This window comes from Sceloporus undulatus, chromosome 6 (assembly GCF_019175285.1).
Source record: "Sceloporus undulatus isolate JIND9_A2432 ecotype Alabama chromosome 6, SceUnd_v1.1, whole genome shotgun sequence".
In the NCBI taxonomy this organism is placed as follows: Eukaryota; Metazoa; Chordata; class Lepidosauria; order Squamata; family Phrynosomatidae; genus Sceloporus; species Sceloporus undulatus.
Window position 1 is genome coordinate 35,411,098 of NC_056527.1, and position 13,162 is coordinate 35,424,259.

Consider the following 13,162-nt stretch of genomic DNA (forward strand, 5'->3'; position numbering starts at 1 on the left):
ACATATAAACAACTGAACTCACAGAGATGTGGATCAATGTGGTTCTATAGAGTGAATAACAAACCTGGAATGCATGAGTGAGATTATTTGCATCGTTGTGCTAAAAACACTAATTGTGTGAATGAACCCTGAGAGTCACAAAATGCAAGTGACATCAAGAAGAATTAATGATGGCAGCTTGCAGGCTAATAGCCAGAATCTGGGAAACCACAAAATGTTTTAAAATTGAGCTCTCAATCTAGACCACTGCAAAGAACATCTCTAGATGCTATTTTTGCATCCACTTGGAACCTCAGATCCCAAGCAAGGAAGGGACAAGAATGAAGGAAGCTCTATAAAGTGATTGGCAATTTGGCCAATCAAATCTCATGACAATATAGTCATCTCTAGACAATCATCCAGATTTCTTCAGTGCCTTTGCTCACTGTTGACTCTGGATGTTGTGAGAATCATATGGGCATGTCTTCTTTTTTAAAGGAACACTATCCTAAAAACCTAACTGTTTTAGCACCACTCTATAGATTCCTGGGATTTGTAGTTTCACAGAGTTTTTATCCTTCTCTGCCCAAGTGTGCTGGCATCTCATAAAAGTACAAATCCCAGAATTCTGTAGGATGGAGCCATGGCAGTTAAACTGGTGCAGTTATTCATAATTACATACAGCCTGATTGTGACACCTTTTAAAAATATCAGATGAATTGCTCTTAACCACTTTTCTGATAATGTTGTTCTTTGTATGTCTATGTGCCTTCAAGTCAACTGTATGACAACCTCATCAACTCCAAAGGGTTTTCTTAGGCAAGGGAGACTCAGAGATGGTTTTTCCAGTTCCTTCATCTGAAATATAGCCTACAGCACCTAGTATTCACATACAGTCTACCATCCATATCAACCAGGGCCACCCGTGTTTGGCTTACTCTGTTTTCTTCGTTGCATCTCTTATTAATGGATTGCTGTGTCTTATAGTTGACTTTTTTCAAGTGCAATTGTAACTGCTGGTCTGCGAGTAGTTTGTGCTGAAGGTGCAAGACATACATAAAATAAAATAAACAGGATTTTATTGAAAAATGGCAGGTTTTCTTCTAAGGATAATGTATAATGCTGCAAAAGAGCCACAGTTTACATGTCATTAAGAATGCACCATTACCAGGATAAATCATGTCCTTTATCTTTCTCTTCTCCGTTTTGCTCCAAAATGTAATTTGCCAGTCAAACTACAACTTTTGCAAAATAGGAAACAAAACAGGGAGGATATGTACTTTTCAAACTGCTGACAGTGTTAAGACTGACAGTGGTCAACAGCACAGCAGTACACCAAATATATCTCAGGCACAACAGATGTTTATGTTTATTCATGAAGAATAATTTAATGCTAAGGTATCATTGTTGAGATGTACACAGAGGTGGGATGACCTACCAAGAAATTTGTGTTATATTGACGGGCTTGTCATGTACTGCAAATAAAATAAAATAAAAATCTTAAAGGAGATTTAATGAAAAGACATAGCTATTTATCCACCAAATGACACTCCAGAGGAGGTGACAGCACAGCTCCCCAAACATCTGCCTTTGGGCAGAAACTGGCCGTGGCCTTCTCCTGTGTCTCTTTAAAATGCTAAAGAGATGGTTGGAGTGAGGTGAGGCTCAGTGGGAGGAGAATGGAGAGGCCCAGTTTTTAAATTTTAATTTAAAAATATTTTTTAAAAAATAAAAATTTATTTAAAAACACCACATTTTACCAAAATTTCACTTCAGCCACGTGAAACTATGTATATGTAAATGCATTTAGCCTGTGCGTATGATACTGTAATTTAAAGGCATAATGTTAATTTAGCTAGTTGCTTAGAAAGTCAGTGTATAGCGTAATGGTTTGAGTGCTACACTGCAACTCTGGAGACCTGGGTTCGATTCTCAGCTTGGCCATGAAACTCACTGGGTGACTTTGGGCGAGTCACATTCTCTCAGCTTCAGTGGAAGGCAATAGCAAATCTCCTCTGAACAAATCTTAAGAAAACCCCCTTAGGGTCACCATAAGTTGGAAATGACTTGAAGGCACACAACAACAAACAAAGTTGTTTATGCCACAACTATTGCCATTAAATTCAGGAATTTACAAGAATTACAATTAATGAGTAACATTAGGACAAAAAACATTACTAAGGATTCTGTATGGTGTAGTATAAGAGGAGGTCAATGGGGGGAGGAGGGAGGTAACATTGTGAGTTACCACACTGGGTGATGCCAAATCTAGTGATGACACTGCACTGCTTACAGGCAATTTATGAGAAGAGCAACTTGCATTAGAGCCCGAATCAACCCACATTTATTCACTTCAGAGTATGTATCTCAAGGAATGGAATAAGGGCCCTGATGAATCTTCAGTCCTGGTGACAAAATAGCAGGGTGGCTTCTGGGCACGGCACAGACTAAATGGCATACACAGCTCCAGCACCCAGCACCACAAACCCACCCACCCCAAACACACACATATACATCTGTTCGCTAATGCACCTTCCTCGGTGTCCTCAATGCTACCTTTTGTGGCTCCCCACAATTGGCTCTGAATCTGGATTTTCCATATAGCTATCCTGATTACACATACCATTAATGGCCCTTGTTCTTGTTCTTGTAGTTTGTGTGCCTTCAAGTGGTTTCCGATTTATAGCACCCCTAAATTGGTGAGCCTATCGTGAGGTTTTCTTGGCATGTTTCTTCAGAGGGGGTTTGCCATTGCCAACCTCTGAAGCTGAAAGAGTGTGACTCAGCCAGTGGGTTTCCCATGGTTTCCCAAGTCGCAGTCCAACGCTCAAACCACTACACCATGCTGATTGACAAATTGCCCAAAGCCCTTTCAAAGGCATCTAAGCTAGTGGCTATCTCTAGATAGTGTGGGCATGAACTTCATATAGTAATTATGCACTGTGTAAAGAACACTATCCAGACTCTCAAATGTCTACGTTATCAAATGTAGGTCAGATTATATTAGGTTTGCCTCAGCAAATCACTCAGGGCTAAATTAGAAGTGCCAAGGAGTTCTGCTAGTGTTTCCTCTGTTTGGCTGGTGGCTATTGCTATTGTTTTGCCAAGAAAAAGCAACCTGATGATGAGGTACTCTGAGTGAAGGAAAGACTGGTGAAGAAAATAATAAAACTGCCTTTTCCTATCAGTATTTCTTCCACTCATACTTGCCCCCTTACCAGGTTGCTTGGGTTTTGTAAAATAAATGGTTTTATCCAGTCCCCTCGGCTTGCTTTCACAATCACCCCATCTCCAGCTGGTCTCTTCCTCTTCCTTCCTTCCTTCCTTCCTTCCTTCCTTCTAGCAGGAAAAGCATATGTGAAGTTCAGTTTAGCACCCTGGAGAAGAAGGAGCCATAGAGAGCTTCAAACAGTGTGAAACTGATTACATGGAAGGCACATTTGTTTGGCAAGAAATTTATACAAAACTCTCATGGGCTGCATCCACACAGCAGAAATAATCCAGTTTGACACCACTTTAACTGCTATGGCTCAGTGCTATGAAAACCTGGGATTTGTAGCTTCTTGTGGCACCAGAGCTTTCTGACAGAAAAGGCAAAATGTCTCACAAAACTACTATTTGCAAAATTACATAGCACAGGGCCATGGCCGCTAAAGTGGTGTCAAACTGGATTATTTCTAAAGTGAGGATGATGTTATGGTCTGTTTCAATTCTCATTAGATCAGAACAGTTATTTTTCTGGACTGAAAATGCCAAAATCTTCATCCAGCCATTAAGACCAGTCGCTACACTGACAGGAAAAGTTTAGGACCTGTAAACCAAACAAGTAACATTTCCAAGTTCTGACACTAAGCGAATGGGATCTGTTTTTTCATGATGGGTGCAGTTTTTCTGACTTCTGTATTACAAGCTGTAACTGGTCATTGTCTGTGTAATAAAAAGCGTAGCATAGATTTTGGCCTGGGTCCATACAGTGGGAACATACTACCAGCTGTGAGTGTGGTCCAAAACACAAAACTGCAGAAATAATCCAGTTTGAGACTGCTTTAACTGCCCTGGCTCTGTGCTAAGGAATCTTGGGAATTGTAGTTTATTGTGGCACTAAAGCTCTCTGACAAACAGGGCTAAAGGTCACAGAAATCTACAATTCCCAGAATTCCCTAGCACTGAGCTAGGGCAGTTAAAGCGATCCCAAACTGGATTATTTCTGCAGTGTCATGCAAACGTGAAGATGATACAGCATGGTCCAAAACTTCATGTGAGGTTGAATCATCTATACAAAAGTGGGTGGATAAAGTTCCTCTTGTATAATGTGGCTCTCATGGGAAGTAGATAAGCAGAAGCAAATTCAACCAGGAAAAATGTTGCTGGTCATTTCAGCTGTCTGTGGAAATGTGGGATGTACTCCAGAATTAGCACATTTCACCTCATGACTGCCTCTCAGTATTTGACATAATTTGTGCAAGTTCCTTGTTCAAGACTGTCACAAGGGGAATTGCTCTTTTAAAGTACAGTCAGTCCTCCATATCCACAGGTTTTTCATCATGAATTCAACTATCCATGCCTTGGAAATATTCCAAAAAATATGTAAATTCCAAAAAGCAAACATTGTATATAATGAGACTTTGTATATAATGGGACTTGAGCATCCATGGATTTTGATATCCACAAGGGGGTCCTCAGACCAAACCCAGCAGATACCAAGGACCCACTACATTTATTGCATTTATATCCGGCTCTTCCTCCAAAGATTTTGGATAGGAGTTTAAGCTTTTATCACCACAACAACCCTGGAGGTAGGTCACGCTAAGAGAGAATAATTGGCCCAAGGAGATCTAGTGAGTTTAACAGCTGAATGCGGATTCAAATCTGAGTCCAGTACTCTAAGTCAAACAATATTGTAGTTCAAGATTTCTAATTTCTGAACCACAAATTGAACTGCTTACAATACTGCAAGTGAACAAATGGAACTTTTAAAAATAAGCTTTTAATTCAGTGTATAAAATGTAAATCTTAATTTGTATTCTAATGAGCGTATTTTAATTATTATATAGTGTTGCAGTTTTGTCAGAAATGGAGCCTTCTCTGTCAGAGAGCTCTGGTGCCACAACGAACTACAAACCCAGGATTCCAAAGGATGGAGCAATGACCATTAAAGTGGTGTCAAACTGCATTAATTCTCCAGCATCATGAAAAGAATAGTGAAACAATGTGGTTTGACACCACTTTAAGTGTTGTAGTTCCATCCTATGGAATCCTGGGATTTGTGGATCTTCTAGGTTTTTAGCCTTCCCTGCCAAAGAGTGCATTTATATATAAATGGTTAAAGACAGTCTTTAGAGCAATGACGGAAATTTGTTTTATTCACCTTCCTCCTCCTTGTTGCTGTTGTGTCTTCAAGTAATTCCCAATTTACACTGACAAAGTCGACCCTATCAAGGAGTTTTCTTAGCAAATTTCTTCAGAGGAGGTTTGCTATTGCTATTCTCTGAGGCTGAGAGAGTGTGACTTACCTAAAGTCACCCAGGAGGGTTACATGGCTGAGATGGGAGTCAAACCCTGGTCTCCACAGTCCTATTCCAACACTCAAACCACTATACACTTGTCCCCTCCACATTTGCTGGGGTTAGGAGCACATGACCCCTGTGAATGTGGAAAAATCACAAATAACAAAAACACTATGGACATTATCAGACAAGAGAAATTGGAAGTATAATCCAATGGGAATCCGAATGCAATCATGGGGTTTAATGTTATTGCATGATAGACTACCATATGCAATTTCGGGCAATGGGAAGTCAGTATGAACGCAATTTGAATTCACGTAAATTCACTGAACTGGCCCCACTTTCTTTTCATTCAAAATTTATTATTATTATTATTATTATTAAACTTTATTTCTAAAGCGCTGTAATTATACACAGCACTGTACAAAGTCGGTAAAATTAAAGAGAATATAAAAGTCTGCCCAAGGCGTACATTCTAAGATAATAACAAGTAAAAGAGGAATAGATAAAATTACCATATAGAAAAGAGAAAACAAATTAAAAACATCAAATATAAAACAAATCACATCACATCAAACATTATCAGACAGCCAGATGACAATCACAGATTCCCTGAGAACGCTTCCCTAAACAATACTGTATGGTTTTCAGCTCAGCCTTAAAGCTGGTTAGGGAAGTGATGAGCCGTGCATGTAGAAGAAGAAGGTTCCAGAAATGAGGGGCAGCTAGAGAGAAGGGATGGATCCGGGACGGGGCAGAGAAGATCCTGGGTTGAGAGAGGAGACTTTGGCTACCAGAGCGGAGAGTGCGAGTAGGGATGTAGGGAGAGAGAAGATCGGCTAAATAAAGAGGGGCCAGCCCATGCAGGGCTTTAAAGGTGAGTAGCAAAAGTTTGTACCTGATGCGGAAAGGAAGAGGGAGCCAGTGAAGGGAAGACAACAGAGGGGAGACATGATCATAACGGCGAGCAAGTGAAATAATGCGTGCAGCTGAATGCTGAACAGAAATTAATGGGTGGAGATGAGAGAGAGGAAGCCCTGCCAAGAGGAGGTTACAGTAGTCTAGTCGTGAGACCACTAGGGCATGGACCAGTGTCTTTGCGATAGAAGCTGAGAGATATGGACGGATTTTGGCAATATTATAGAGAATAAATCTACAGACTTTGGCTGTAGTCTGGATCTGAGGGATAAATGACAAAGAGGAGTCAAAGATGAAGCCAAGACTGTGGGCTTCCTGGACCAGCTGGATAGAGACGTTATTGACGGAAATAGAAAAGGAATAGTGAAGGGTGGGCTTAGGAGGGAAAACAAGAAGCTCGGTCTTGGACATATTGAGCTTCAGACGCCGATGGTGCATCCAGTGGGAGACAGCTGTTAAAATTAAGAGAAATTCCTCCCATGTGATAAACTCCTATGTTTTTACTTGAGAAAACAACTCTCTAAGAATCTCTAGATCCTCCAGTGCAACTCTGTGGTCAACATCTGCCAGACATTGAGCACAGAATTGCGCAGGAGGAACTACAAATGCCTAGTGGAGTAGTCTCTCTAGGAATCTCTAGGTCCTTCAGTGCAACTTTTGGCGAAAGCTGACCATAGAGTTGTGCTGGAAGACCTAGAGATTCCTAGAGAGAATATATTAATAAAACCCGGGAATAATCAAATCCACAAAAGTCAAAGCCACAAATGTGGAGGGACAAGTGTACCATGCTGGATCACTCCTTCTACAAATTCTATAATTCTATAAAGCCTTTAATTCACAGGGTTTTTGCATCTGCTCTGCAGAAATAGTCCAGTTTGACGCCACTTTAACCACCCTGGCTCAGTGCTATGGAATTCTGGGAACTGTAGTTTGTTGCAGCACCAGAGCTTTCTGGCAGAGGAGGCTAAATATCTCACAAAACAAACTACAATTCCCAGAATAATGTAATTATCATTATCATCATTATCGTTATTTCCTTACTCTGGTCAAAACTCAAGGCCGATAGAGCCCATTAAAACCCAATTAAAAATATTTAAACCCACAGTTCCAACAGAATACTATTAAAAAACCACACATTAAAATACACATAGCAAGGAGCAATGGGAGTTAAAGTGGTGTCAAGATGGATTACTTCTGCAGTGTGGATGCAGCCTAGGCTTCGGCTGCCTGTCTGTTTTTGCAAATTGCAACCCACTTGACAAGTCAGGGCAAAGTAAGGGCAAGGACTAACTACACTGTGAGAGACTGAGCATGCGCCTGGTTTGCATCACTGCAGTTTCGTCACAGAGGATATTTATTTATTTATTTATTATTTTATTTATTTTAATTGCTGTTTTCCCTCCCACAAGCCCCCTGAGCCCTCCCTGGGTGCTAAGCCTGAGCCCCCACAATCTCTTTGCAATTGCATTTCCTCTGCTCTTTTGCTCCAGTTCCCAGGGAGAAAAAGCCTCTTCCAAGAAGTGAGGGCAAAAGCAAAAGGCCCTGGTGGCTTCCAGTGCCTTTACTGAGCATGCGCGCCTGGCCTTTCAGCTGTAAAACTGGATGGGCAGCTGCTGTGGCTGAACTGGAAAAGGGGCACTGCTGAGGATATTGCAAAAAGCAACAGCAAAACAAGGGTCCTGTTGTTGTTTTGCTTGAGAAGAGGCTGGAGAGGATTCCTTCACCGCAGCCCTGGTGAGTCATGGTGGAGTGGAGGAGGAGGAAAGGTTGTTGCAAACAGGTGTTGTCAGTCTTGACACGGGTGTTGCTTGTGAATGTGTGAATGGGGCTAGTTGGGGCAAGGTATTGTGTCTTGGCATTAGCAAAGCTGCCTTGGGAGGGAGAGGAATGGAAAAGCGGATATGGAGTAGCAACATCTTTGTGGGGTCCTTGGATACTTTGTATTCGCGGTGCCTAACCGGATTGATTCTGCAGTGAGGATGCCATCAAAGATGCTTCAGATGCTCGTCTGGAAAATGCAAAGGGGTCTTGGTGGGAATAGGCGCCCTCCCTCTCTCTCTTCTCTCTCAGTCAGTCTAGTCAAAGGCCCCTTCAAAGAAGAGGATTCTTGTTTTGGTTGGCTTTTCATGTTGCAATGCTCTGCAAAGGGGGGCAGCCAGAGTGGGACTTACCTCTGAGTAAATAAATGCCCAAAGGACTGCCTTGTTTATTATACAGAGACAGAGGGGAGTGATTAACTGCCATTTTGTATCCTCCCTGAGAAGGTTTAATTCTCTAGGATGTGGCCTGGGTTGGAAATCCAGCCCAGTTGATGCTCCAGATTCTTCCTCTGGCCTCTCCTATGGCCTCTTCTCCTTTCCTTCCTTCTCTCTCCCTTTCTTAAGTTACTCAGTACACCAGTGTGTATTTTCTCCTCCATGCATTCCTTCTATTTCGCATTTGCTAGAATACAGGCCTCAAAAGAGATGTCACCTGGAAAGAGGGCTTTGCGCAGAGGGACGCCTGAGATATGGCTTCTTTGGACGAGCATTTTATTCTGCGTGCTCATCACAACATCACCTGCTGGTGCCCAGAGGATTGTGATATGCCAGCCATGACTTCATCTCTGTGTCTTTTGTTTTTTTGTTTTTCCAATCGTAACCCAAAATAATTGCTCCCTTGCTCTTTCTTAACAGAGAGCCGGGAAGGGCAGTGTAACGTAGGTGTGGCATGTTGATCTTGTTTGGGGGAGCAATGGTTAGTGATGTTGACATCATGTTCTCCTGCTAGTTCAGAGAAGTAGCTGGGAACCTTTCAGGTCAGATTTTATCACAATAGTTAGGATAGGATAGGGAGAATATGTAGGATATCGAGAGACCAACATGGTGTAGTGGTTTGAACATTGAATTATGAACAAAAGAAACCCATTGGGTGACCCTTTGCAAGTGACAATCTCTCAGCCTCAGAGGATGGCAATGGCAAAACCCCTCTGAAGAAACTTGCCAAGAAAGCCCATGACAGGTTTGCCTTAGGGTCGCCATAAGTCAAAAATGACTTGAGAGGACACAACAACAACAGCATAGAATATATAAGATTGGATCAGGAGAACCCCACTGACTAAAGTCTGAATGCCAAGTATTTTTTTCCATCCCTGCGAGAGACTGACTGCATTCTAAATAACTGGTTAAGGAACATGAGAATGGAAAATAAGTCTCTGCCCCTCCCCAACAGATGTGTCACTATCCAGAAGTCAGCGTGGCGAGTGGTGATGGGAGTTGTAGTCCAGGACATCTTGAGGGTACCAGTGTGGGGAGGGCCACTCACAGGCTTATGGAACACTCCAAGTGTTTTCTTTTCCTGCTGAATGTTACCACTTAATCTTCTGTTGTTTTAATAAAGATATAAAATGGTTGCCCTGGTGCTGGTTAGAGAGAGGCCCAAGTTCTTTGTTTATAGGGAGGCCCAAGTTTTTTTGTTCTGTTGGTTACCAGTCTATTTTCAGGTATCATCAAAGTTCTGGTTGGTATCTCTAAGGCCCTATCTAAATAGACTCAGGGTATCTGAAGGGCCATATTTTGCCATATAAGCCACCCTGTGTTTTAAAATCTTCAGGGGAAACCCTTTTTTGCTCCCACGAGAGTCTGCTCATATCATATGTATAGAATCATAGTGTTGGAAGAAACCCCAAGGGCCATCCAGTCCAACCCCCCACCATGCAGGAATACACTACCAAAGCATTCCTGACAAATAGCCATCCAACCTCTGTTTAAAAACCTCCAGAGAAGGAGACTCCACCACACTCTGAGGGAGTGTGCTCCACTGTCGAAAAGCTCTTACTGTCAGGAAGTTCTTGCTAATGGTTATGTGGAATCTCTTTTCCTTTAGTTTGCATCCATTGCTCTGTGTCCTAGCCTCTGGAGTAGCAGAAACCAAGCTTGCTCCATCCTCAATATGACTTCCTTTCAAAGTACAGTGGGCCCTCCACGTTTGCTGGGGTGAGGGATAACGGACCCCCATGAAAGTAGGGGGGGGGGAATTCCAATAAAAAAACACTATTTTTTTTAACTTGAGAGAACACCTCTAGGAATCTCTACATCCATAGAGAACATAGAATCATGCTGGAGGATCTACAAATGCTCAGAGAAGTGCTTTCTCTGGTAATCTCTAGGTCCTCTGGGACAACTCTATGGTCAACTTCCATAGAGTTGCAATGAAGGACAAAACAGAACAGAGTTGCACTGAAGGTCCTGAGCCTCCAGTTTTCATGAGTAATTTCCAGGCAAGAGACAAGGGCACAGATTCTACAGTTGTGGGAAGCTCATCTTCCGCAAGAGTAAAGAACTATGTTCAAATGTCTAATTCAGGCAGTAGAGCAGCACTTTGATACTGTTAGCAAGGGTAGACTGATTTGGTGTTACAATTTGCAAAGACTTTCCTGGGGCCCCATGTATTTAGTTAGGCCCTGTTGAGACTGGCCATTAAGGCCGGCCTGATGGGCAGAGTCGGGGTGTTGCACCCACATGACGCATGTTCTGACTCTGCCTAGGGTGTCATGATGCTGCGCACCACTCCACATGGTGTGCGACATCATGGTGCTCCTGCGGCGCTGCATCCATATGATGCAGCGCTGAAGGAGTGTGGCCTAGCTGTGACAACGTGGCTATGGCTCTCTTTCCAGGGCGCAAAAAGGAACCACTTTTGGGGCTCTTTTTTGCACCCTGGAAAGGCCAGATCGGGGCCACAGCGTGTGGTTGCCGTGGCCCCAATCTGGCTGAAACAGGGGCAGCTCCATGCTGCCCCTTCAGGGCTGTCTGAACAGCCTCTAAGTTACCTTCCTCCTTGTGGCAACAGGACTTGCCTTCTGCTCTGCTCTGCTCTGCATCTCTTTTCTGGCTAGGAGCAAGTAGGCTTGATTAAATGTTCCAGATCCCATCTTCCTAAATAAATGAGAAGGAATAATCCCTGTATTTCATCTTGGAATTAAAATTTCTGTCTTCATTTCCAAACAGGAAAGTGTGTGTGTGTGTGTGTGTGTGTGTGTGTGTGTGTTTGAATTGGAATAAGAACTTGTGAGTCACTGTGGTTGATATTAAATGCATAACACTTAATGATGTCACCAGAGGGGCATCCATTGGTCTCAGACTTTGGCCTGGAAATCTCAAGGCCTGGGACAATCCTGAACTGGCAACCCTACCGCAGTCACTTCTCCAGCAGATGGATAATCTCCCCCTCCCTTGGCTGGTAGGCAGAGAAAGTAAAGTGTAGGTTAGCATATCTCTGGGTAGCCCTGTTTTTTCAGCACAATATTATCAAGTTGCTAGTAGGAATGATAAGAGTAATACTGAAAGGGTGTAATCCAGCCCTCAGAAGGAAGTGCTGCTGTGCTCAGTAGGACTCATTACCAAATATATTTGTAGGGTAGGGTTGGTGAACCTTTTGGCCTATGGATGTTTGGCCCAAAAACATTACAAAGTGGCACAGAGGTGGAGTGAATGTTCAAGCTTTCCTATAACTTCTTTTTTGATGTTTTTAATTTGTTGCCTCCTTTGTATTAATATGTGTTATTTTATTATTTTGTAGAATGTACGCCATAGGCAGGCTTATTTTTATCTATTTTATTCTATATACAGCGCAGTGTAAACCTACAGCGCTATATAAATAAGGCATAATAATAATAATAACAACAACAACTTTACATCAGATCATGGCAAAAAGTAGGAGATGGAGAGGGGGCAAGTCAAAAAATCTTACCAGATTCGTTCTGAATCTTTTGCTGTTCTCTCTGAAGTTGCAAGATGATGACAAGCAGCCTCTGTGAAAAGTAAAGATACACATACACACAATTTATTTGGTTGTATTGAGCCTTCCCCATGTGCCGTATTTGAGGATCTGAAAAATATTTTGCCCCAGAATGGCCAATAGTAACTCAAAAGCTCCAGTGGGGTGTTGGCACTACACTTGGGGACACGGGAAGTGTGTCTCAGCTTTTTAAAGACCCGTGTGTTGTTTCAAGTCTTATGACAACTCTAAAGTGAACCTATCATGGGATTTTCTTGGAGAGATTAGTTCGGAACAGGTTTCTCATTGCCTTCCTCTGAGGCTGAGAGAGTGTGACTTGCCCAAGGTCTTCCACTGGGTGTCATGGTTGGGCTGGAAATCAAACCCTGGTCTCCAGCATTGTAGCCCAACACTCAAACCACTATGCCACACTGGCTTTCTTTTAAGAAATACAGGCCTTTTTTCAAATAAGGAGGTGGGCATCCAGTTACTTCCAAAATAATAAAATCACCCCCTACCAGTTTGGAGGAGTATTTAAAGACATAAAATGAGTGAATGAATGAATGAAAGTGATTTGTGTAACATAGGCAACACTTTGCCCACACTTTGTTAAAGTACTAGCTTTCATCTTGCAGGAATACACAGTTGATGGGTTGTCTCCATCCTCCAAAAACCAAAGGGCTGGTTCAGTTCAAGCAACTGAGCATTACCTATTTTGAAGCAAACAGGACAATGGCTGCATCCACACTGGAGAATTAACCCAGTTTGGCACTGCTTTAACTGCCCTGGCTCAAGGCTATGGAATTCTGGGAGTTGGAGTTTGTTGTGGGGGGCCCAGGGTGGAGCCCAGGGCAGTTAAAGCAGTGCCAAACTGGGTTATTTCTCCAGTGTGGATGCAGCCTGTGATGACTTAATAGTAGAGTACTGAAAACTATCAACAGGTCCAAAACACACACTGCAGAAATAATCCAGTTTCAGACCACTTTAACTGTCCTGGCTCA

At 42.5% G+C, this 13,162-nt stretch overlaps 1 protein-coding gene across 1 annotated transcript in view; it reads left to right on the top strand.

Annotated features, from left to right (window-relative positions):
- The first annotated feature begins 7,812 nt into the window (after positions 1 to 7,812).
- The window catches only part of TMEM106B (transmembrane protein 106B), a 36,363-nt gene continuing 31,013 nt past the window's right edge, over positions 7,813 to 13,162 (top strand). The window contains exon 1 of the mRNA XM_042475788.1: positions 7,813 to 8,138. The gene's annotated coding sequence lies outside the window, so the exon portion shown is untranslated. The remainder of the gene's footprint in view (positions 8,139 to 13,162) is intronic.